Genomic DNA, 25644 nt, shown 5'->3' with positions numbered 1-25644 from the left:
ACTTCACTGTTGTTTGAAAACTGGAATGATCTTGCCAGACATTAAGAAACCGGAATGAAGAGCGCCTAGTTGACGTACTTCCCCCCCTGATCAACAACGGACAATGATCAGACCGCCCTCGTTGAAGATGAGCTACTCGAGTCATCTCTACATCAGACAGCCAAACGCCATTAACGACCGCTCGATCGAGACGCTGCCACATGCGACCATTGGTCCATGTGTACGCAGACCCATCGAATGGAACTGGGAATAGCCCACTCCGATGTAAAGCAGAGTTGAATTCCTCCAAATCACGAATATTGGGAGCAGATCCTCCAATCCTTTCCTCCGCGCAAGAAACAACGTTGTAGTCCCCTGCGGCAATCCTGGGCTTGCTCTTTATAAGTCGTTCATAACTTAAATGTTATTTCTTTACACTAGTTCTCTAAGTTCTAAAATTTATATATTACCACTTATCATTTGTTACTTTATAATTTAAACCACTAAAGTCAAGTTTGGCTTATAAATCAAGATATAGCAATCCAACAACCTATCCCACATTTTCCCTTGAACTTATTAACTTTTCGTTTCAAATCAAGAAAGATATAAATTTTCAGGTTTATAGCTTTGTAAAATGTTTGGACTAGGATTAAACTATTTCCTACTCAATATTTTAAGGTTAGAATAAATAGACCTTTCATTCATTCCTTTTTAAGTTAAATCAAATACTAGATTGCCTGTGGTTTACGTCTTGTTAAATTTATTAGTTTTCTAGTTTTAAGTTCTCAAAATTGTTCATATAGTTAGTGTCAAAATGCTATGAGATGTTTCGTATAAATTCACCACTAATTTTTCTAGCAATGCACACGTCCAGCACTCATTATTCCCTCCACTCCTTCCTCTCAATCTCATGCTCTTACTAGATAGGCAACTCATATTCATTAAGCTACAAAGTAGCCTTAGCTATCATCTATGAAAGCTTACAAAGTTGGAAATTAGATGAAATGCTGGTTAAAAGTTGATTCTCACGGCTAGCATTATCGCAAAAATGCATTCGGGGAACAAAAGAAAGGCAACGAGAAAGGCAGCTTTGCCAGCTTCTGGTATTTTGATCATAACTGGATCTACGCCTATTGGATTGAGGCAAATTTTATAGCATTTTGAAGCTAAGATATAGACCTACATTTCTTATGAAGACATTGACACCCAGTTCTCACATTTTCAGGGTAAAAAATGGCCGGACAGAAGGACATTCTGCTTCACTCCCTCGGCCAACATTCTGCTTTGCCACCCTCTGGTGTTTTGATCATAACTAGAGTTATGCTTATCAGATTGAGGTAAATTTTATAGATTTTCGAAGCTAAGAGATAGACCTACATTTCTTATGAGGACATTGACACCCATTTCTTGCATTTTCAAGGTCAAAAATGGCCGGTCAGAAGCACCTTCTGCTTCCTTCCCTCGGCCAACAACCTGCAATCAGTGAACTTGTTCCCCCCTTCATCACTCAGTTTAGTTCCTACTCATTCCTGTTTTTCTGGTTAAAGTTTAGAGGCATTAGGATAGGTTTGAACTCTGTAAGTCAGTTTAGAAGCTAAGGGTTTGCAGGGAATATCCAAAGCTTCTTATCAGTTTAACTCAGACGAAGCCAACAGATTCGAGCAAGTAATGACTTAGCGGCTGAGTTTTCTCTTTGGTTTCTCTTCAGTTTTGTATTCCAGCTACTCGTACAGAGTATATTGATCCACTACAAATTATCCGAGCTAAAGTATGGCTGTTTATGATCAGAATTCAGAGGGAAAAGCTGGACTAATTCTCATGCCTGAGCTTAGCAGCCAAATCTGATGCATGGCAGCATGCATCAGACTTTCTTCGAATTCAATACTCTCATTTCATGCTCACCTCCTCATGCGTGAAGCAATCAAGATGCCAGACACACTTTACAGGTTAACACAGGATATTTTAGAGTTATTATTCATGAAAATCAACTGAAATTTTCCACTTCCCTTCTCAGATGAAACCGACAGCAGCTCATCAGGTTTCACTTAACCATTCCAGCTCAAAGTTCCCATTTTTGACAAGTTCCTATAGGTAAATTCCACTTTATGCCAGAAACAGATATTTTCATACATTTTCTACAATACTCTTCCATTTTTCCATTGTTAACAGGCTGCAATTCAACTAACTATCTCTCGGTTCCCATAAGTTCAGTCTAGCTTCAATCTTATTCTTCCATCGGATTTTCCCTCAGTAAAAATTTATTTCCTTGCTGCAACCTAACATACAATCCATGTATCCAGTTATTCTCCGCAAATGAAGGAACGTTGCAGAGGATTCTTACCTTTTCCTTTAAGTTTTATGGTCGCAGTCTGCTCCTAATCTCAGCCTCAGTTCCTTTAGCTCTCGCACCAACTTTTCCTTCTTTTCTCTCAACTGCAATCGGTCAGTTGAAGTTGCCAACTGATTTTCTCCTCTTACGACTCTTTGGTATGAAAAGGAAGAAAGCTTTTGTTTCTCACTCTCAGCCCGCCAGTTTTTGTTTCTTTACGCTGTTCTCATTCGGTTATTGCTGATTCAGCAATTTGGTGATGCATTCCCTCCTGACAGCTGTCTCAATTCACCGCCCAATCTCAGCTAGATCCCAACCGCCCCCCGCTTGGATTTAGCAGACAATTGCCTAGCTTCCATTCGGTTCCATTGTTTTTTTTTTTTTTTTTGTGAAATTCTGATAGCTCGAGTGATGGCCACATGGTAATTAGTCTAGAATTTTAAGGTTAGTTTGGTCTTTTAGTTGTAGTTTAATTACTCTCTAAGGCCTGAAACTTTTATGATTTTATGTATGAACTCCTAACGTCATTTGTATTTTCGTGGGAAAATTGCTTACATTGATTTTGATACATTTAGCTTTAAGAAAAACTTATTAGACATGTACTTGTTACACTTTTAGTGTATGTTATGTGTCTTAGTGGTATTTACAATTAACACAATTTATGATATACACGTCATATATTTATTTAATTCGTAAAATTTTTCGACACTTCTAGACATGTACTTATTGAATTTATTTTCTAAATTCTCAATTTATAGAGATTCAATTAGGCATTTAAGGTAACCGTTTATTCGTTATATATAATTTTCTAATATCAAAGTAACTAAAATATAATAATTTTAGGTTATACACATAATTTTCTTGAGTTCTCACATGGGACGGGTACTCGACCCGTGCCCACCCCTAATTGTTCTTGAGGTTATTCTTATTGCTATTGGGAATTGTCAGTGAGTCTTGATGAGAGCCAGGTAGGCGGCCTGCCAAATCTTGGAGTACGTCCTAAGGGGAGGTGGGGTCATTACAAATATCACAAACACAATATCCAAATCTTACATTAACAAACTTAGAGTTCAATACAAAAACAAAATTGTGCAAAAAATGAAACCCTTGTCACTAGGGTTTCTTGAGCCTCTCATTCTTCATCTCCCTGGCCTTCCTGTTGATAACCACACTTGATTCTATTGCACTAACCTACACTAAAACAAGAGAAAATAAAGAGAGCTGCATTTGTTAAGGGATTGTGTTTTGCTCTTTGACACAACCCTTTGGTTGTTTTTCTTCTCCTCCAAACTCTCTCCCTTCTCTCAAACCAACTAGAACTAAACTCCCAAAACTAGAAGAACTAGGTATTATATATTTTTGGTCTTGCATTATTGGAGTCAAAAAGTCAAAAAGAGAAGCTCTTAGAACCCCTTACTACAGCTATACTTTGTCCCTTTTTGTCCCATGAAGAATGGAAAAGAAATAAAAGGTCAAACAAGTTGGCAATTTGCGGCCGCCACCAATCCCTCGAGGATTTCTTGAGAAACCACAAGGGGATTGTGAAGAATCCTTCTTCCAGGGATTATGCAGAGCATGTGATTCTCTGTTTTCTCTTCAAAGTCAACATTCTGTCCATAATCCTTTGCAGAATCCACTGAGTAACCATCAAGGATTTCTTCTTTTCTCTCTATTTTTTAAACTTTCCATTCTTCATCCTTGAGTTGCACTTCATCTTTTAAATATTGCTGTGTCTTCTCAAACTTCTAATGCTCACCTTGTTAGTTCACCATTTCACTTTCAATTGAGCTTGATCATTTTCTCTACAAAAACGAGATTTTATGAGTAAAATGACAAAATCACAGCTAATTTATCTATCAACTCAAAGTGCAAATGAGAGAACAAAATGAGTAATTCATAGCATTTAACTTCACAAATTGACTCCAAAATAATAGGAAACATCCTCAAAGAAATCACAAAATTAGCCCTTATTAGAAAACTTGTCCAAATTGGAGCAATAAAAATGTACTGCTATATTTTGGCATTTTGACTGTCAAAACAAATAAACTGGATTTCAATGTCTTCATAAAAAGTGCAGGGCCAAAATATTTCAGTGGCCCTTAAATTATTACAAATTCTAATTTTTGGACCTTCAACTATTAATGGGCAGTTTTTACCCTCCAACTAATTTAAATGTATATTAATAATGATTACGTCAACTTGAGTTGTTATGTCTAATAGAAATAGACCAAAACTATTAAGAATCGCCTTTATTCTTTTTAACATAGTGATTCAAATTGACGAAAGGTGTGACAACCCCACCTTTCCGTAGGGCGTACCAAGGGTTTGGCAGACTGCCTATTCAACTCTCGCCAGGACTCAGTCACAATTCATGAAATTTACAAATGATAACCTCAAAATAAAAGCGATATTAAGAACAACCTTCAATTTATACACTCATGGACCTCCACTGTCCCACAATCTAATTTACAACCAAGAAGTCAAACTTACAAAAAAATCAAACCAAACAAGCTGGCTAGACATCTATGAAGTGCTCGCGTGAGCGACTGACGAACTTAGATGAAATCTAGGCCTTCCTCAATTCAACCTCTCATGTTCTCATCCCTATAACTAAAACAAATTTGCATGGAATGAGCTAAAAACCCAGTGAAGTTCCAAGAAAATAGGCAGGTAATATAACAGGCAAGACCATACACCGGATATCAAGAAATAAGTCAAACTCAAATAGATCATGATCCAATATATAGTTAAGCAAATAGCTAGATAGATCATGCAAAAGTGTACAACAAAGAACACATTTATGGCAAAGGATATAGATTGCTCTCAGGAACAAGTTCCACTACAGCTTGATCAAAGTCTGTTGACTCTCCGTCAACCACGAATTTTAATGTCCGTAGATCACCACTTTACACTAGTTTTTGTCCACCAAACATACCCCTTACTGGGCCCGGACACCAAAGAAGTACCCGAGGTTCGTCGATCTCCTCGGCTAAACCCTTGTCGGCTCGATTCGACCAACTAGCCCTGGGTTGGACTTATAGTCCCAGATATTCAGTAATTCAGGATCTGGCTTATAGCCCCAAGTATTCAACATTCAGGAGTGGAGTCGTTGGCTGTTATCCAATGTTCACGCAGTAATAATTGGAGAGGTTAGTTGACTAAATGCTACGTATTCAATAATATCAGTATTCCAGTGATGAATTCCAGTCAAGAGTAAACAGGTTAGGAACTTGTCCTTTACCCGACCGCTCTGAGGCTGGTCTAAAGCAAGAGGTCCAACGAGGGTTCAATTCAGCCGTTATCGACGTACATTCATGCATATGCATGAGTAACCCAAGATTCCACTTACCCGACGTCTTGGATCCAGTTCAACCACTACAAGAGAAATGTAGCTGGTCTACAATTCAACCGCCACAAGAAGGATGTAGCCAGTCTACTATTGTGAGGTCCCGAAATTTTACTTGTCTTTATAGCTCTCATTTGAACTTACTTGACTTAGATTCTTGGTTGTTTTAATGCTTGAATTTGAGCAAAGGGAGTGAATTTTGTTAAGAAAAGTTTCATAATCTAAAGTTGTTAGAAAATCTGGAAATTTTCGCAGGAGGCTCTGCGAAACTTTGGGAAATTGGCTATAACTTCTATAGGAAAGTCGGAATTGAATTTCGTTTGTTTCGTTTGAAACTAGACTCATAGGGTTTCCTACGACATAAAATTCAAAGTTTGATTCAATCTCTATAAATACCAAAAAATTGGCAAATTTGACTGAAAATTCTGCCCTGCATAAGTAAAAATAGGAATGTTATAGTAGTTTACGGCTCAAGTTGGACCAACTTATGAACTGAATCTCTTTGAGGTGTCTTCTAAAGATTATTAGTATTTGAAGTCTACTTTTAATAGCCAAGTTTTATGAATTTTTGATATTTATAACTCAAGTTATAATTTTTCTAAAGGAATGGTGCATACTAGGGTTTTTGGTGTGTTTTTAGTGCATTTTGATAGTGTGATCACTTGGTGAGGTGGATAAGAGCGGGTATTAATTAAGAGGAAGTATGTGATTAGAAATGATAATAATAAATTAGTGAATCATATGTTAAAACAAAAGTACGAGAGTTAAGAAAAATAGGCTTGAATCGATGTGCGTTGTTTGTTACCGGTTGAGTACATCTCTTGTACAATATTTTCTCACCTTAATCTCCTTGATTTTATTTCATTTAATTCTCCCTAATTTGACCCTTAGACCAGCTAAAATTCTTGACCTAAAAACAAGAGGAAAAGAAAAAAAAAGAGGAAAATTGGTGGTGACAAGTGTTGGCAATCCAAGAGATGTTTGACCAAGACCATTTCCTTTCTTCTTATCTTTCTCTTGGACTAATTTTTCTTCATTTCTTGCTTGGTTTGGCCGTGATTTTGGAGAGAAAAAAGAGAGGAGAGAGCTTCAATTTCCATCTTGATTCTTGCCTTGTTTGAGTTGAAATCATAAAAATAAACCGAACGAACTTGCAACAAGGTGACAAGGAAGCTTGGGGTGGAGTGATCTTGCATAGGCAGCCTTGGTTCTATGTTTTTCCTTGAGGTTTGAAGGTATTAAACTAAGCAACTCTTCTTATCTCTCTTATCTTGTATTTTATTGGATAGATGACTTGAATATGGAAGTTGTATGGAAGATATCATGGATTTGTGAAGTTGATGGAATTTTCCAGCTTAGGGTTTCATTTTCCAGCCTTGAGTTGTGTTTTTCAACTATGATATGATGGTATTTAGTTTTTTTATGGACTTGTGTGAAGATTTATAGCTTTATTGTGACTTTTTAGCTTTCAACTAGGAATTTCCAGCTTTAGTTCCACAATTTCAGCTTTAATAGAGAAATTTTCAGCTTTGAGATTGTGATGATATATGCTAGAAATGAGCTACAATTAGATGGTGTTATGGCCTAGATTAAGAGCTGTTTTATCTTGTTACTTGTGTGTTGATTTGGGGTTGATTTGAGAAGAAAATAAAGCCTTGAAATGGCTGGAAAATTAGAAAAATACAAAGGAAATGCTGTCCATTTTATTTCGTGAAGTTCGAGCAAGTGAAATTGGAACTTGAGGGGTGATTCTTGGTTGAATTGAACCTAAATTGTTTAGGGAATTTGAGTTCCCCTTAGTAGGGATGTATAAGCTGAAATTATTGCCAAAACTTATATATTTTACAAAAAGAAAGTAGCGACCGCTTTAAATAAGATTTTCTCATTTCTTATACCAAGTTACGAATTTAAAAGTTTTAAACGCTTCTTTATCGAAAGTAAAAGAGCGAGCATGAATTTTCTAGGGTTTGATATGTGAGGACTTGCAAATTCCTTATATATTTCTTGAAAATTTCCTTTTATTTGAAAATTATTTGGAAAATACTATTCTATACCATCTTACTACTCAATCACCCTAGAAAAAGTGCCAATGATCATAGGAAATTAGGGTTTTCCTTTCCGATTTCAATTCGAAGTGAAATAGGGTTTTTCGTGTACCCGTAGTGTAATTATCCGGTATGGAGTAAGGATCAAATTTGGTGCTTAAGAGTGACTTTTAGGTGAGAAATAATATGTGATTAGAAGCTATGATATAAAGTTAGTGAATAGGAAGTAAAAACCCTAGTACGTGTAATTTAAGGAAAACGGTTAGAACTGACGTGTACCGTTCGTTACCGAGTGAGTGCACCGATTAAACCCTACTTTATTTCTTTAATCTCCTCATTTTATTTTGACTAATTAACCCTCAAAATATCTTATACATGAGTCACTATGGTGGGCCAAAGGAAGAAGGAAGAAAACTCTAGAAAGGACACATGTCAAGCCCTTATTGGAATGAGATTTGACTAATTTGTATCAACCATCATAAAACAAGAATTTAACCAAATCTTCTCCATTTCTTCACCACCTTGGCTGAAAATAGAGAGAGAAAAAGGGGAGAGAAACTTCATCTTCATCAACTAAATTTCTTGCCTAATCTTAAACTCCAACCATAAATCTTGTGAATCACTTCACCAAAACTACTCTTTAGGGAAGATTAGAGCTTTGTATGGCAAGATTTTGAAGGAAAGATTGTGGTCTTCTCCTACAAGCATCCTAGGAAGGTATCATGGCTTTTCACCCTTTTCTTTTTCCCAATTTTGGTTAAATATGGCTAGAAGCTTTTAATTTTGAGTTACAACGGTTAATTAGTGAGTTTTGTTGGAGTTGGGGGGATGATTAGCTAGGGTTTCATTTTCAGCTTTGATTATGATCATATATCCTTTAATTGATGTTATGAAGTTGCTAGTTGGAGGTTTTGATGATTTAAACCTAACAAACATGAAATTCTAGCAACAAAGTTCTAATTCCAGGTTTAAATTCTCACAAAACACCATTCTGCCCGTTTTTGTTTCATCATGATAGAGGCCGAATTAGACTTTTCATAAAACATGAAAGTTGTATAGAATGATGATTTATAGGTGCCTGAAAAATTTCAGCTCAATCGGAGCAACGTAGCCTGTGAAAAGACCGAAATACCCCTGCTGCCCTGTTTCTGTCCGAAAATGAAAATCAGCCTCTGTAAGTGGTTAGTTTGACCAGGAATATTACCGAATTGGTTGATGATGTCTTCTTAAGAATTATAGCCTTATATCTTAGATTTCAAATGGCTTTGGAATTACCTGAATTGGAGTTGTGTGTGCTGAGATATGAGTGAATAAAGCAGGACTGCTAGTTGATTTCTGCAGTGAATTTCGAACTGGAAAATCTGGAGTTATTTTGGTAAATTTGACCTAGTTAGGGTGAGAACTGGACTGAGTGGTCTTCATGAAAGTTGTAGGGCTTTGTCTTATCTTTTCAACGCCTCCAACAATGCCTTAAACGGACTTTGGTAGCCTGCGATATGGCCATTTAAAGGTAGTACGGTTAATTAGCCGATTAGTTGGAACTTGGTTCTGGGAATTGGGAATTTGACTAGGTTACACTGGAATTTGGACTAAGTGGTCTTCATCAAAATTGTATCCCTCTGTCTTAGCTTCGAAACGGTATAAATTACATCCCAATCCGATAAGCGTAGCTTCGGATGTGTCCGTTACGCAAAACCCATCAAATCTGTCTTTTACTAAAGCTCATTTCCGCACATGTTGTTAACTTGATTTTGTACTCATATGACTTTGAGCCTATTGAATGGCTATTGTGATGAATTTATATTGTGTATAACTTTGGGATTGGCTGAGGAAAATAATGAAGCCATAAATGGCTGGAAAATTAGGTAAACACAAAGGGCGTGCTGCCCAAATTTATGCTCGAGAACTAGAGAACTATACTTGCAACTTGAGTAAGGGTTAAGAGTGGATATCACTGGAACCATCTAGGATGTTTGCACCTTCTTTTATCGAGGTATATAAGTAAGGATTTGGCCGAACTTATACCCTTGCGAAATAAAATAATGACTGCTCGGAGTACGTTTTCTTTGTCACTTCGACTTAAATGGAGATTTCAAAATTTTACGAGCAAGCATAAGTTTTACAAATATTTTACTCATAGCCTTTGGTTTAAATGTACTCTTTTCACTTCCAAAACTATACTTATATTTTGTACTAGTAGTTATTCGGATTTTCTTGGGTTCCCTTAAACTTTAGAGGGGTTTAACTGTAATATTTTCTCATGGCTATTATTAGGGTTTCTTGGCGATTGAGAGTGTTATCCAGGAGGATACCTTGGATATTATTTTGCTTAAATAGGTGAGTGTTCCTTGTTTGTTATATTTCCTTGACTTATTGGCTTGTTATTATTGATTGATAATGTGTTAAGTGCTTTCAATGATTGTTAAAACGAGTTTTCTAGGCGAGTGTGTACTTTATCACACTCAACCTAAATAAATGTGAAATTTTCAATGATAAAATGATTAAATACTAGTTGAGCATGAATGTAAGCCGTTTGGCTGAATTGGGCCCTGCCCTTCGTTACTAATCGACTTGAGCCAGAAGCGGACTCGGTCGGGCGATATGGTGACCCTGGGTGTGAACGTTGGTATACTCGAGTATTACCTTGTAGGTTGGTGAAGCCTGGCCAACGTCCAGGAGGGGGTGAATGAAATGAAACGAACGAACGAACGAGAGTTTTACTTACAAAAATGCATTTTCAAACAATTGGAGGAATAAGGGGAAATATCAGGAGAACGAATGAACGAACGAAAGCATGGCTCCCTGTGAGCCCGTATCCTTTTAATGAATGTGTTATTATCGCTTTCCATTGTAAATGTTTCTTGAATTATTGATACTCTATGTTTAATGTATTGGATTGATTGTTTGGTTATGTGTTCGGAACCTCACTGAGCTTTTAGCTCATCCCTTTAGTTTTGTTTTCCTTAACAGGGAAGGCGAGCCAGGACGGGAGTTTTGGATCGACTAGCCTAGACTAGTTTCTTGGTTTTCTTTTGTAATGGTTCTCGCCCTAGTGCTTGGCACGGGTTGGATGTATGAAGAATTGAGAACCTTTGTATATTCGATGTTTGTACTCTAATGTACATAAGTTTTGCGTTAAACTTTGGATTGTCGTTATACTTATTCCTATGTTTTATTTTGATTTTAATTAAGAACTGAAGTGAACGACTAAGTCCCGGCGAGAGTTGGGCAGGCAGTCCGCCGAACCCTTTGGTTCACCTTAGGGGGAGGTGGGGCTGTCACATGATATGTAAAATGAGTACTACTTAAATGAGTTCTATTTACTTGGTTTTCTTTAAGCGAAACTCTTATATTTTGAAACCCTAATTGATTTCAAGTTGCTATACGATATTTTATCGCAGATTTTGACTCTAACCAGGGAGTTGAACCTGAACTTTCTTTTGGAAAGCAGTAAATCATTGGTGAGTATTCCAACTGCATGTTCCCTGCTCATTGTTGCTAAAAATTTACTAAACACCTGATTTGATATTCATAGGTGAGTGTGTCCTTTATCGCACTTGACCTAACTCAACTAAACACTTGATATCTCATTCATGCATGTACAAGTAACTTGATTTGCATGTTGCCTGTATATTGACTTGAAATACTTGAAATACGTGAAAATGTGACATGCTAGGCATTATTTGTGACTTGGTTAGGGTTAGGCGAGTGTACCATTATTCGCACTCGTCCTCTTTTTCTTGAATGATCTTGTGCTTACTTGAACTTGATTGAATTGTACTTGTGTTTATACTTGTGCTTGATTTGTAAGTGCTGAGCGGCAGCATGTACCACACTTAATCCGAGTGGGAGATGCCTCTCATTCCGTCTCCATTCTTCTATCTTGATTAAATCGATTGGAGATGTTATCTCATCAACTATACTGACTGCTTGGGAACCCAAACCCCACTGGCTAGTTAATTGAGTCGAGTCGGCAAGGGTCTGGTCGATTAGATAACGAACCATGGGTCTCCTATTCTGTCGAGTGAAGTGTTATCTCCTCGACTAATTGGTATACTCGAGTATTACTACCAGTATTTATCTTGGAGTTCGGGCCTGGTAGGGGGTTTGAATGGTGGACAGAGATTGGAGTTAAGTGGTGTTCTACTGGACTTGTTATAATTCCATGGTTGACGGAGTGTCAACAGATTTTGAACAAGTGACCACAGAACCTGCTCCCGAGAGCAGGCTGCATCCTTTTACCTGGAAATGTTGGAGATCTAATAATTTGTTATTTGAAGTGTTATTGCTTATTTTTATGAACTCTTATACTCGCTACTTTGATATTCCAAGTTTCATGCAATGGTCAACTCGCTACTTGGGTTTGCATGATGTTTTGGAACCTCACTGAGTTTTGACTCATCCTATTAGTTTTGTTTTCCTTACAGGTGATACGAGCATGGGCGTAAGGCTGGTACAAATTGGTGTCATCTAGTTTTGACTTTTGTGATTGTACTTGCGCTAGTGCTCGATTAGGGTTGAAAGTTATCTAAAACATGAATCTTTTGTTATATTGGGAAATGTATGAATGGTTGAGATAGAACTGGGTATAAATGTACATCCTAAGTTTGGGAACTGCTATTTCAGTTACTTTGAAGTTGTAACCCGTTTTATTGAAGTGAGTGAGCGAGTCCACGCGAGAGTTGGGCAGGTGGTCCGTTAAACCCTGCGGTACGCTCTAGGGGGAAGTGGGGTTGTCACAAGTATTCAACCGTCACAAGAGAAATGCAACCAATCTACAGTTCAACCGCAGCAAGAGGAATGCAGCCGGTCTACAACCATGCACATAACATGTGGGTCCACATGCAGGATCAATTAACTCAAGTTCATAGAGGTCGAGCGCGAATAAGAACACACTCGCCTAGCCATAATCAAGTTACAAGTGATACCCAACAAGTCACATTTCAAGCATTCCAAATATTTCAAGTCAATATACAGGTCACATATAAATCAAGTCACAAATAAGCTCAGTATATCATGTTTCAAGCACTTCATGTATTTCAAATCCAAACAGTTGAAAACTGGGTGGGCACGAAAACCTGATCAAACAAGAAAACTGGAGAAAAATTGTAGAAATCAGAAATTTCTTCAGCAAATCTGGCCACAAATCCGGCCAAATATTGACCGGATTCAAGGCCGGATTTACAGGGAAGGCAGAAAATAATTTGATTGCTTACTGCCTCGAATCTGACCAAAAATCCAGCCAGAAAGTGGCCGAATTCTGGGCCCATTTCAGTTATACAAAACGGCCAACACATTTTTTTAACAAAATATCAAAAGTTTAGTCGAGTTAGGTCAAGTGCGATAAAGTACACACTTACTCATGAGACGACAAATCAAGTACCTAGCAATGTCTAGTAACAGTAAGCATGTAACACGTGCCCCAAGCACAAAAGAAAGTCAGTGGGATAACCATCCGAGTGACCAACAAGTCAAGTGCAAGCAAAGCAATTCATTTCATATCAATATCAAGAAGTTAACTACAAAGGATCGAGTATGATAAAGTACATCATTGTCCCAAAGGCCATCAATTCAAGAGTAATTATTTTAACCAAGCAAGCTTGTCATTCAAGCAAGGAGGCATTCCACGTAAATATTTTCATGCACTTAGAACACTCACCAATCAATTGCAACCCTTCACTTTAACCCTGATTGGTCCTCTTGAACTCTCTCGAGTCTTGTGGTCACATACTATATTAAAAGACTAGCAATACAAAACCAAAATACATGAAGAAATTAAGGTTCCAAAACTTCACTTTTTTTCATTTAAACCTCAATTCCACCTATAAATCAAACTCAAAATAGTTTACCAACTCCAATCTTAAAGTTGAAATGAAAGTAAGAACATTTCTAGGAAAATAGAATTTTTTTTAGTTTTGCGCAGTGCAATTTGAAAATCATAACTCAAGCTTCCTAATTCCAAAATTTATAAAATTTATACTGTTAGAAAATAGACTCAAAAGGTTACAATTTCCCAGAAGATATCTTTGTAAGATTCTGTTCACAAATCAGTCAAATTCTAACCTCAATCGGCTTCTTTATCCAGTAGAAAGACAGAACAGGAACTAAAATTCAGTCAATTTTGGAAAATCACAGATATTCATAGGAATTGAGAAAAATTCTAAAATTTTCACGGTACAAAGTACTATAAATCTAGTTTGAAACGCAACAAAAAAACTCAATTTCGACATTTCTACACCAAGATATAACAGATTTTCCAAAACTGCTCAAGCTTTTCTGCGGAAAATTTTCAGCAACACTTCCTTTGTGTTTGCCAATTTTTCTAGCCAAAATCAACATCAAATTTCATCTCAATCGCAACCCCAAATCATAAGCTATCAAATAAACTTAATGTAGGCCACAACAACCTCCAAATATAGTCAATTTATAGCTCAAAAACCAACCACAATCGAGCTAAATTTTGGAAATCCTAAGCTGAAATTTTCACATACAAGCTGAAATTTTCCTTAAGCAAACAAAACTAACATATAAAAACTAGATATTTCATATGGCAAAACTACCAAAACATAGACAAGCTCAAGCATCATATGAGGGCAGAAATATCACCATAAAAGCTGGATTTTTCCATATCATCACCTCAAACCATGAAATTTCTCTTAAAGCTACTAAAATTGCAAGTCTAAACCACTAGTTTGCAAATATTTGAAGTAGAGGAAAGTTTCTTGCCATAAATACCTTAGAATCCTATGCAAAGAGGTTGCCAAGACCTTTCTCCTCTCAAATTACTCCATCAAAACCCTTAAACTTCCTTAGTGATCAACTTTTATGGAGTAGTTTGCAAAATCAATAGTTGAAACTCAAGAAAAGTGAGGTTTAAAATGAAGTTTTCTCTCCTTTTTCTTCTCTCCAAATTTCGGCCAACCTAGGAAGAAATAGAAGGAAATTTTGGTCAAAAGTTGGTTTTAGTAAAGTTAAAAAAGTCTTGGTCAAAATCCAATCTCCAAGGATTTTGTGACACTTGGCTCCTTAAGGTTTGTTCTCATCTCTTTATCTTCCAAAGCTAATATATCTAGCTAACCTCTAATTATCCCTTAGCACCTTATAAACTAATGTCCCTATATACAAAATTCATCTAGTTTTCAAAAATTTATCGCACTTACAGCATTAGCGGGTCCCACTTCCATGATGCGCTACGAACTTAACATGAACTAACGTATACAAGGAAAATGGTTTAAAAACTTGACTCACTCATAAAAATATCTAGAAAATTAAGGTAATAAAGTAAAGTATAGAAAATATATTCGAAGAAATAAAATAAATTAGAAAATTTTCGAGTTCTCACACTCTCTCCTCCTTAAGAAAATTTCGTCCTCGAAATTATTTCCTTTGCTCACAAAATTTGATTCTACAGTGTTTTATTCTACTTCTCAAGAGTTTCTCCTCACTCATACTGCTACCAGAATCGAGCCTAGAGAAAAACCTTAACAATCGCAGTGGCTAAATTAACGTGCTAAGAAAGATCAATGAAGGTATAAAAAGGTGAAAAGTGACACAAACTTCAAATTTGGTGAAAAGAAGAGTTAAAACTTGGTTACTATTCTTTCTAATTATTAAACTTATACCCTGTACGTTGACAAATCACCGATAATGTAAGACCTCTTTCATCTTTACAATTGTACCACGAGACCCGTATCACCCTCTCAAACCAAAATTTCTTTCTTTCGAACCACGAATGAAGAATTCTCGCTTAAATTCAAGACTAAATTATAGTAATAGATTCATGAATGGGGATCCAATGCTACTTAACCACCAGTATTTAATATCACCCATTAAAACATCAGGTACCAAGTCCACTATATCTAATAGGGATACAACTTACCACATAAAATTTGCCTACACAGTTCAATAAATGCAACAATTTCAAACAAAACATCACTAATTGCTAACTTTGACTATTACAACTACTTCACCATCTCGAAATTCATTTGTCTTGGGCAGCTTTTCACTTTGTCCAAGTTGGCCACATCTAAAACATGCACCAGTTTTCAAATAACATAATCCTGTATGAATTTTATTACACGTTTCACACTGAGCAGCTACGCATCTCTTCTTGAAGTGTCCGTTCTTTCTTTTCTTCTTCTATTTATCCTTCATAACAAATTCATCTTCATACATCTCTTTACGTTTCCCTTTAATATCGTGAATACTTCCTTCACCCCTTTTATCTTTATTATTAGAAATGATTTGAGATGCTATTCGACTAGACGAATGCACTAAGTCAAACTTATTCCGCATCTCTTTCGGAATCCCTTCGTATTTCTTTTTGAATTCTATGTTCTTGTGCAGTAGCTCAATTTTCTTCAAATGTTCTTATTTCCATCGCCCTTCCCAGTACTCAACTAATCATTTTTGGAACTCTACTTCCTTTCGAAGAATCTCTATTTTCTTATACATATCAGCCAAATGTGTCATCTCACTGATTCGTTTAAACTCAAGTGATAGCCTGCCAGGCAAATCAATGGATCAAAATAAGTAACTAATTACAATTGAGAACTCTAACCATATACTTTTAAGTTCATTCACTTCCAATCCAATCATGAGAGATTAAACTTAGCTATTTTTAAATGAGATAAACAAGAAAGTAGAACACAGGTAGGCAATATCTTAAGATACTATGCCAATTATTTCTTATTCTGGGATTTTAACACAAGGGGCATCCTTATCACTTATGTTCACAGCGAAACCCTAAAGCATATTTCATATATCAAAAGTTCCACACCCTATTTCAAAGTTTTTACATATAGGTATAGAACCCAAATCCACACCTTATCTCAAAGTTTTTACATATAGGTATAGAACCCAAATCCCTTTTTTCAAATCCCTATACATAATTCCAAAACTCTCAATTTAAGCATGATAATAATCAAAGCCAAGTCCATACTTTAACATCAATGGATAGGTATCAAGGAAGTATAGGCAAGAGTAGTTCATTGAGAACCAAGCTACGAGTATCAAATATCACAAGAGAGGTAGAAATACCTATATAGTTGCAATTAAACCGCTTCAAAATCAAGTAAACACTTATCAAATCCTCACGTTCATAGGAGAAGGGAAACAAGTCTTCAGTGTTAATTTCCCAATGTACACTACAATCTAGCCACCATCTATAGAAACCCTAGCTAGACTATTATTAGATTAGTCCATGATAGCACTCCTAAATCCAATCCCCTCGATCAGTTCAATTCATAGATTAAATGCTAGAATCTTTTGCGCCTTGATCTTTGCTATGAAAACTTACCTCAAGTGCAATCAAGATACCGACTCTTATTCTAGTGCTCTCTACTTTTTGGTACTCAAGTACAAGAATCCACAATAAGATAATTCACAATTCGAGCCGGTCGGTCCCAAGAGTAAATCACCCATCTTAGACATTCCTACCTGACGTACATATCTATCTTCCCCAAGTATCATGATAAAGGGTTTACGCTTATAACAGTCATGATTCATAGTTTATGCCCAAGAAGAGCACTTAGTCTTTTACATTTATTCACATAATCGGGATCATAACACCACTTGACCCCAAACTCACCCCACACAGAGACCATGCGAAGCAGTTTTGATACCACCTGTAACAGCCCCACCTTTCCCTAGGGCGTACCCAAGGATTTGACAGACCGCCTGCCGAGCTCTCGCTAGAACTCAGTCACAACTCATGAAATTTACAAATGATAACCTCAAAATAAAAATGATATTAAGAACAACTTTCAATATATACACTCATGGATCTCCAATGTCCCACAATCTAATATACAACCAAAGAGTCAAACTTGCAAAAAAATCAAAACAAACAAGCTGGCTAGACATCTATGAAGTGCTCGCGTGAACGACTGATGAACTTAGATGAAATCTAGGCCTTGCTAAGTTCAACCTCTCATGTTCTCATCCCTATAAGGAAAACCAAATTTGCATGGAATGAGTTAAAAGTCCAGTGAGATTCCAAGAAAACAAGTAGGTAATATAACAGGCAAGACTATATACTGGATATCAATAACCAAGTCAAACTCAAATCGATCATGATCCAGTATATACTTAAGCAAATAGTTAGATAGATCATGTAAAAGCGTATAGTAAAGAACACATTCATGGTAAAGGATATAGATTGCTCTCAGAAGCAAGTTCCACTGTAGCCTGTGACAGCCCACCTCTTCCTAGGGCGAACCCTAGGGTATCAGCGGACTGCATACCCAACTCTCGTCGGAGCTCAGTCGATCAAAGAACTAGCAACTCAAAATAACTGATGAAATAACTTCAAATCAAAGCGTACAAACCCTAATGGCATATAAACGTCAAGCCACCTTTCCAAACTTAAAATGTCAAGCTAAGTGTCACACTTACCACTCCATACTACTATTACATAACATAAGTCGAGCTTATGAGTTCAAACTTACAAGAGTCAAAAGTAAAGTCTTCTTAAATAAAAGGTTACAAGTTCAAAGCAAATAAAGCTAAGAAAGCTCTTGACCGTTAGTCTGTAACAGCCCCACCTTACCCTAAGGCGAACCAAAGGGTTCGGCGGACCGCCTGCCCAACTCTCGCCAGGACTAACGGTTCGGTATAGAACGGGCTAATATAATCCGGAACTTACCAACGCGGGTAAACAAATCAAAATCACAAAATGAAAAAAAACAAAAAAATCGAAGCCGATGACGAACAGTACCGGCCACGTCAGAATCCAGTTACTAGGCCGAGAGTAGCCAAAATTTTCTTTTGCCGCTTGAAATACGAGTTGATCCGAAATTCAACCAAATATCAACCAAACATACATACATTGAACTGTAACATTTACAAGCCAAAGCGGCCTATCAAAAACCATTCATTACGAATATTCATGTTCGATTTGTCAATCAAAAGAAAGTGAACCCAATACACATTAGGGTTTCATTCAAAGAGCTATTCAAAAGACATTTACATGAGCTCAACTTGACAACCAACTAACACAACCTTTTCCAAAAGTGGTCATTTCCTGTAAGGAAAACAAATGGAATAGAAAGGGGTGAGCTTGCGCTCAATGAGGTACCAAACAGATAGCATTAAAATCATGGCATTTCACATTTAACAAATCAGATACACATGCCAGATGTAACGTAAGGTAACTAATGATTCACATAGGAAGGATACATGTGGCTCTCAGGAGCCAGCTTTCCAGCGCAGTACTTGATCCAAACCGGTTGACTCTCCGTCAACGTATATAGAACCAACGTCCGTAGACCCCACTTTACACCGAATCCCGTTCACCAAACACCCCTTTACCGGGCCCGCTCACCGCAAACGAACAGAAATGGTAATACTCGAGTATACCGGAATCAAGGGTCTCAATACCCAAAGATCCCAAAACAGACTACCGTGGTTCGTTATCTAATCGTCCAGGCCCTTGCCGGCCCGACTCGAATAACTTAGCCACAGGATTTGAGCTCATAGGTCACAGAAAGGTCGTTGGTTACAAGTTTCCAAACGACGTCCGAACAGATACAGATACAGATACAGATACAGATATCAGATACAGATACAGATTCAGATTGACACCAAAATTGGCATATGAACAGACAAGAGAACGAGTGTGATAAAGTACACCCTCGTCTCAAACAAATTAAACAGATTGCAGAGCAGAAATCAAGTTAAACAGCAATGGAGGGGAGTGGTACACTCACAGGCTCAACTTCAAAAGTTTTCACTTCAGATTGGCCTTAATCGCCAAGAAACCCTAAAATAATCAAAGTAAACTAATTGAAGGTTTCACATCCAGAATCGAGTAAACAAAATACACATGAGGCTCGACTACTAGTCGTATGCCCCGCCAAATAAATACTAATGCAAGGGTGGAAAACATGATTTTCTTGGAAACGAAAAGGTAACATGAAAACCTAGGCACAACCAACCCAAAAGTCCTTCGCTCAAATCACAAGTAAATCCAACTACCCTTCATGTAAAATTTCGGCAGCATATCCCTTGTGTTTACCTGGTTTCCAGCCATCATGGCTTCATTATTTCCTCAAATCAGTCCCAACATCTCACACAAAATTCATCTCATTCCCCAAAAGCCGTTCACTAGGCTCAAAGTAGTACAAGTACAAAAGTTAGCTAGGAAATGATCGGAATAAAAACAAGCCCTAAAACTATTCAAATAAACACAATAAGATTTGTTTACAAGTCATAAACCAAGGCCAAGTATTACCAAAATAAGGTTCCATAGGAATATATAAGCATTAAAGGAAACCAGAAAAATCAGGAAATGTAACTATATTAGCCCTAACAACAAAAACAGTTTTGGCCTCCTTATGCGGTAATGGCACAAAATGCGCTACGCTTATCGGATGAGGGTGTAAGACCCACCATCTCGAAGATAAAAGACAGGGCTACAACAAGGTAGAAGGCCACTTAGTCCAAATCCTAGCACAACTAGGTCAAATATGCAGAATACCAAACCAGAACCGTAATTGCAGGTTTACAAATCACACTATGCTGTAATCAGTACAAATCAGTCTATACAGGTCCAAATACAGAAATTCCAAAGGCATATGGTAGCTAGGACATCAAGCTACATTTCATCAGAATACCTCAACAATCAAATCCAAAGAAATTCCAGTCAAAACAACCGATTACAGGCGCAGTTCGGCCATCCTGATGAACCCAGAACAGCAACAGTAAAATCGATATTTCTCACTCTAAACTACTCCAAATGACCTGAAATTTTACAGGCACCTCAAACACATCAATACCTATAACTTTCACGTTTTAAGAAAAGGCCAATTCGGCCTCTAACCATATGATCCCAAAATCGGACAGAAAGGGGGTTATGAAACCCTAACTTTTCACATTTCCTTCCAAACCCAAAATTGGTTGCAATTTCCTATCATTTACATCCACCAAAGTCATAACCCCTCATTACCAACCATCATAAACAACCACAACATCATGATCACATTAAACCAGAAAATTCATCAATAAAATAAAAACTTCACCATATCATCTCAAACCAAGAAATAAACTACAAATTTCCACACTTTAGCCACCACTAGGCACAAATTAAGCATCATTAAGTGTAGGAGGAAGTGTAATCACCACTTACCTAGTAAACAAGAGAAGAGGAGTTGTAGACCACCTTAGCTTCCTTAGAAACTTCACCAAACAACTTACTAGCACCTGATGGAAGGATTTTATGGAGTAGAAACTAGTTTAGGCAATTGTTTTTGGAAGATTTGAGCTAGTTGGAAGGTTGAAAATTGGAGAAGTTTTCTTCCTTCTTGAGCTTAAGAAAGTCGGCCAACATAGAGAAAGAAATGGTGAATTTTGAGTCAATTTTGAGATATTTAATCCAAGGGTAAGAAAGGTCAAAACAATGAATAGTTGTCTTAAGCTTCCTCCAATGACAAAGTGACACTTGGCACTTCATTAAATGCACTTCTATCCTTTAAGTCTCTCTCACATCAATCACTTCACATTCTCTACTTATCTCTTAACACCCGATAAACTTTACACAGTATCCGAAACTTAACCTTATTGGCCGAATTTTTCCGAACTTTTCGAACTAGTGGGGCCCACGTCCATTATATATCCGTAATTTCTCAAAAACTCTCCAACACTAGAAAAATCATCTAAAAACTATAATTACTCATAAAATCCACCAAGAAAATTTTCCTAAGCCAGAAAATGCAGAAAACATGCCATGAAAAATTCTAAAATCTAGAAAATGAAAATTACGGGTTCTCACATAGTGCATCTCCGATCTGTTAAGGAAAACAAAGGGAGTGGGTTGAGCTAAAGCTCAGTGAGGTTCCAAGTAAAACAAATAAGCACATAACCAAATATGGGCATAATATAACCAAGTAAACACTGTATAGTATAATAACAGTTTAATCACAGTTCAATTCAAGACTATGGGTGGCTTCCAATAGCCAAATCCCCTTGAACTTGATCATACTGGGGTCCGTTGACTCTCCGTCAATGTTTGAATTTCAAGGATATAAAGTCCGTAGAACTCCACTTCCTCCAATCTCCGTCCACCAGTCAATCCCCTACCGGGTCCGCACTCCATAAACAGAATTTAGCTAATACTCGAGTATACCGGTTTTCAGTATTCAGTAAACAGTCCCCAAGGTTTATCGGCCTTCTCGACCAAGCCCTTGCTGGCTCGATAGAACCGACTCACCTATGAGGTTGGGTACCCAAATAGTAGCAGTAGTTGGTGAGGTATCACCCAAACAACTCAAGTACAGTCACATATAGAGAAATCACATCTCATAAAACAGTATACAGAGCTCAGTGGAAAGTGAGGGAGGTCGAGTGCGATAAAGTACACTGTGAGAACCTGTAAATTTTTTTATTTCTAGGCCTTATTTTAATTATTTGCACGCCTTTTATGCATTTTCTTTGTTAGAAAATTTTCTAAATAATTTTTATGAGTAAATATAGTTTTTAGATGATTTTTCTAGTATCGGTTAGATTTTGAGAAATTAAGAACGTATATCGGACGTGGGACCCGCTAGTGCGGAAAGTTCGGTCAAATTCGGCCAATTAAGTTAAGTTTGGGATACTGGGTTTAATTTATCGGGTGTTATGAGATAATTAGAGGTTACCAAGTGGATTGGTGTGAGAGGAAACAAAGTGATATGCATGCATTAAATAAGGTGACAAGTGTCACCATATGATTAAATCTTGCATTTTGACTACTATTCACCTTTTTACCATTTTACTAAATAAACCAAAAAATTGATCAAAATCATTTCATTTCCAAGCTTATTGTGGCCGGCTCTCTCCAAGCAAAAGAAAGGAAAAGCTCTTCGAGTTCTTGCTTCAATCTTGCTCAAATCCAACAACTCAACCATTTAATCTTGCTTTTGTTCCATAAAAACCCTTAAGTGAGTGATTGTGAGGTGATTAGTGGAGAGGTTTAGAGGATTAAGGTGCTAAGTTGCTCTTTTCTTGAGTTGTTAAGGTGAGTAACCTAGGGACCTTTCCTCCTTCTCAATAATGTTTAATTGATGACTTATATGAGATGAATTGATGGATTTAGGTGCTATTTTGTGACTTTTGGTTGAAATAGGTGAATTTTCCTATTTATTCATGATTTTCTGTTTTCATATGATTAATGTTGTGTGGCCATGTATGATGGTTGGAAATGATATTGAAGGAAGCTAGAAGGTGTAAAGTGTGGTTAATTGCAGAAAATTTCTGCTTTGGAAAGAAATTTTGGAAGTTAGGGTTTCATTTCCCCTCATTCTGCCTGGCTCTGTTCATCATAGTTAGAGGCTGAATTAGCCTTGGGTTAAAACATGAAAGTTGTAGGGAATGATATTTTAGAGATGCCTGTAAAAATTTCAACTCAATTGGAGAAACGTAGCTTGTGAAAAGACTGAAATACCCCTGCTGCCCTGTTTCTACCCGAACTTGATAATTGCTTCTGTAATTGGTTAATTTGGTCGGGAATACTTCTGATTTGGTTATTCGTGCCTTCTTGAAAAATGTAGTCTGATGTCTTAGCTTTCGGATGGCTTTTGAATCACTTGATTTGGACTTAGGTAGCCTGAATTACGGTTCGTTAATCAGAATGCGGTTTGTTAACCTGTTTTTGCGGTTCTGGTTTAGTATATTGAATTTTTGACCTAGTTGCGCTATGAACTGGACTGAGTAGCCTTCTTCAACATTGTAACCCTACCTCTTAGCTTCGAAACGGTGTGTATTGTACCTCCATCCGATAATCGTACTGTCATTGGTGCCAAAATCGCAAAATGATGTCAAAAACTATTTTTATGGTTTAGAGCTTAATTCCATTTCCGGATTTCCCTGGTTTACTCTAGTGCTTTTACATTCTTATGGAGCCCTATTTTGGTAGTATTTGGAATTGGTTTATGACTTGTAATCGAGTCTTATTGTGCTTATTTGAATGTTTTAGGGCGTGACGGTGGTCCAAGACGCTCTTTGGGCGAAAGTTTATTAAATATCATTGCTTGCTTGGTGAGTATACTACTCACTTGTTTGTTTACAATGTGGCTTTATTATATTGAACTTGATGCCTTGAAGGCTTATTTGCACTGTTGAAACTGATTAAAGTGAGGGTGTACTTGATCGCCCTCACCCCTTTTGTATTATACACGACTGTCTACTGTTTCACTGTGGTACTTGAAATGTACATGGAAAACTGGATTTGGTGTCGTTTGGACGAGGATCCAACGGCTTTTACTGTTACTACTGAGCTCAACCCCATTGGTAGTCGATTGAATCGAGCCAGCGAGGGCTTGGTCGTGAAAGTTGACGAGCCATGGGGACTGTTATATGGAATCTTGTAGTAGTGAGACTCTTGATTCCGGTATACTCGAGTATTACCAAATTTGTACTGTATGGAGTTCGGGCCCGGTAGGGGTATGTTGGGTGGAAGGAATGGAAGTAAAGTGGAGCCTACGGTTGGTTACTCGTAAACATTGACGGAGGGTCAATGAAGTCCGATCAAGTATACAAGCAAGGAAAGGGGCTCTTGAGAGCCGTCTGTATCCTTTTACCAACTTTATTGATGTGTACTCTTGGCTTACTTTTATTAGATGAATTGGAATGAAATGCTATCTGCTTATATGATCTTCGTTGCTTGAGTGGTAGTGTCTCACTGGGCGTAAGCTCACTCTATTCCTTTTATTTTCCTTACAGGAATTTGAATACTTTTGGAAAGGCTATGCATGTTGGTTGCCGAGTTGAGCTTATGTGAATGTAATTTGAATAGCTCCTTTTGGGCAAAACCCTAAATGTATTTTGATCTAATTATCTCGCTTTTGTTTTGTAAATTACAAACGTATGTATATAACACTGCTTAACCCTGTTTATGGGTCTTATTTGGTTTGGAAATATTTTTCCGAGTTATATGACATGGCACCCACTACTCACCGACGGTTTAGTTTGCGTTTGGCTATTTTGTGACTTCGGCTTGTGTGAGCGCGTATTATTTTCCCGAAATGTCTTAGATCGTGTTTGCCTGCACCGTTAGTCCTGGCGAGAGCTGGGCAGGCAGTCCGCTAACCTCTTTGGTTCGCCTTAGGGAAAAGTGGGGCTGTCACAGGTGGTATCAGAGCCACTTCACGTGGTCTCTGCGCGGAGGGGGCTCGGGCCAAGTGATGTTATGGTCCTGCTTTCGTGAATGCGTCAAAAGGTATAAGTGCTTTTGAGCGTAAGCTATGAACTATGCATGTCATAAGTTTAAGGATCATTATCATGGGACTTGAGGAAGCAAGGTATGTATGTCGGGTAGGAATCTTTAATATGGATGATTTACGCTTGGGACCGGCCGGCTCGAGTTGTGAATCATCTTAGATGGGATTCTTGTGCCCGAATACGAAAGAGATGAGAGCCTAGGTTAGAAAGGATTGGGTGAACTAGAAATGTGATTCTATGGAGCTTCGTGTGGTTTGTTCGGGTATGGTTAAGCGTGATCAACCTTGATTAAGATATAAATGGTGTTGTTCTCGTAGATTATGGACGGAGCCCTAGGGGGGGAAGCTTTTCGTGAGTTCTTTTGTACTCGTGACCTAGTCTGTCTATAGTACTTTAGGAGGACCCCTTTTGTTTCATGGGATGACTTTGTATGTACTTGACTGACAGTTCTGTATAATTGCTTGATCCGGTTATGTGTTCTATGTATATGTGTTATGCGTTTAAATGCTCTACGAGGTAGTTGTTTTAGTTAATTGTCCTTGTTTAATTGTTCCTGTTTAGTGCTACGAAAAGGAGGGTTAGGTGCCCTTTAACAGTATATTTATTTTGTGACCTAGATCGACTTAGATTGATGGAAGGCACTCGTAGTGGACGCGGGGGTAGGCAACCCACGCCTGAAAGGGGCACTGGGGAAACCTCATCTGGACCTAACCCTGAACCTAGGGTTGATCCTAACATCTAAATAACGGCTA

This window comes from Coffea eugenioides, chromosome 11 (genome assembly GCF_003713205.1).
Source record: "Coffea eugenioides isolate CCC68of chromosome 11, Ceug_1.0, whole genome shotgun sequence".
Classification (NCBI taxonomy): domain Eukaryota; kingdom Viridiplantae; phylum Streptophyta; class Magnoliopsida; order Gentianales; family Rubiaceae; genus Coffea; species Coffea eugenioides.
This window is presented reverse-complemented; position numbering follows the sequence as displayed.